We start from the raw sequence: 1,983 nt of genomic DNA, 5'->3' as shown, positions 1-1,983 counted from the left end.
AAAAAAACCCAGTAACCTAAACAGCAACAACAACAAAAAAAAAACCTAGCCAGAACAAAACTCAGAAGTTAGCACCTAGACAAATCACAACAAATCCAGATGCCTATATACCAGTGTGAGAAAACAACCTCAGGGTATATTGTCAGTAGCAGAACCTAGCTATCCTAGTCTAGGAAATCCTGCATATTCCAGCACAGGCAGAAGAACAAGAATGTATAATTCAAACCAACTCTATGAAGATGATAGAAGTCTTTAAAGAGAAAATGAAAAAGTCCCTAAAAGAAATCAAGTAAAACATAATCACTTGGAGGAAATGAATAAACTACTCAAGGAAAGCCAGTAAAATATAAACCATTGGAGGATATAAATAAATCTCTTAAAGAAACCAAAGAAACCAGCAAACAATTGAAGGAAATGAATAAAATAATTCAAGACCTGAAAGGAAAAATTGAAGCAGTAAAGAAAAACCACAAACAAAGAATTCTGGAAATGAAAAAAATAATCTTGAAAAATTAACAGAACCTAGAGATACACATATGACCAACAAAAGACAAGAGACAGAACAGAGAACCTCAGCTAGTGAAGATACAATAGAAGAGATAGATATTTCAAGGAAAATGTTAAATCAAAAACAAACAAACAAACAAAAAACTTGACACAAATTATCCAAGAAATCTGGGATGTTATGAAAAGACAAAGCCTACGAAGGAAAGAAATAATGGAAGGAGAAGAGTCTCAGGTTCCAGGTTTAAAGCCCAGAATATTTTTGATGATGTCATAGAAGAAAATTTCCCTAATCTTAAGTGGGACATGCCTATAGAGGTACAAGAAGCATACAGAACACCAAATAGATTAGATCAGAAAAGAAAGTATCTTCATCACATAATAAGAAAAACACTAAACAAATAGATTAAAAGAATAATAAAAGATACAAGAGAAAAACATAACATATAATGGGAGACCCATTAGAATTATACCAGATTCCTTAAGAGAGAATCTCAAAGCCCTATGGAAGTGAAGAAATGTATTGCAGACTAGAGACTCCAGATGCCATCTGAGAGTATATACGCAGCAAGAATTTAATCACAATATATTGAAAAAACAAGATGGTTCCTTTAAAAAATCAAATTTAAACAATGAGTATCTAAAAGCCCAGTCCTATACAAGGTACAAGAAGGAAAACTCCAACCCAAGAAGGTTAATTACACACAAGAAAACATCAGCCATAAATAATCTCACACTATAAAAACAAAAGGAAAAGAAGCATGAGCAAGCACAAACACGCACACACACACACACACACACATACACACCCACACACATACACACTCACACAGTGGCACATACAGACATACATATATACATACATAAACACACACACATACACACATTCACACACACGAAGACTACCCCCTAGATAGCAACAAATAACAAAAAATGCACAATAATTTTTAGTTGATATCTGTGAATAGCAATGGATTAAATTCTCCAATAAAAAGACATGAATTAACAAAATATTGAATAAAAACAGAATCCATCATTCTGCTGCATATAAGATAACTACCTCAACATCAAGGGTAGACATTATCTCAGAGCAGTGGGTTTGAAAAAGATTTTGCATTCAAATGAACACAAGAAACAAATTTGTGAAGCCATTCTAATATCTAACAAAATAGACTTAAAACCAAAGTTAATCAAATGAGATGGCAAAGGCATTTTATACTTTTTTATTTTTTATTAGATATTTTCTTTATTTACATGTCATATGATTTCTCCTTTCCCAGTTTCCCCTCCAAAAAACAAACAAACAAACAAACAAAACCAATAAGAACAAACTCATGTTGCCTCCCCCCCTCCCCATGCTTGCCATCTCACCCTCTCCCAATTATTTGCCCTGGTATTCCCCTACACTGGAGCACAGAACCTTTACAGGGCCAAGGGCCTCTCCTCCCATTGATGATCGACTTTGCAATCCTCTACTAT

General features: G+C 33.9%; 1 protein-coding gene across 1 annotated transcript in view; it reads right to left on the bottom strand.

Annotated features, from left to right (window-relative positions):
• Positions 1 to 1,983, bottom strand: part of LOC116093494 (protein PPP4R3C-like) — a 113,170-nt gene that overhangs the window by 4,084 nt on the left and 107,103 nt on the right. The gene's annotated exons all lie outside the window — the stretch shown is intronic.

This window comes from Mastomys coucha, chromosome X (genome assembly GCF_008632895.1).
Source record: "Mastomys coucha isolate ucsf_1 chromosome X, UCSF_Mcou_1, whole genome shotgun sequence".
NCBI classification, from domain to species: domain Eukaryota; kingdom Metazoa; phylum Chordata; class Mammalia; order Rodentia; family Muridae; genus Mastomys; species Mastomys coucha.
This window is presented reverse-complemented; position numbering and strand designations above follow the sequence as displayed.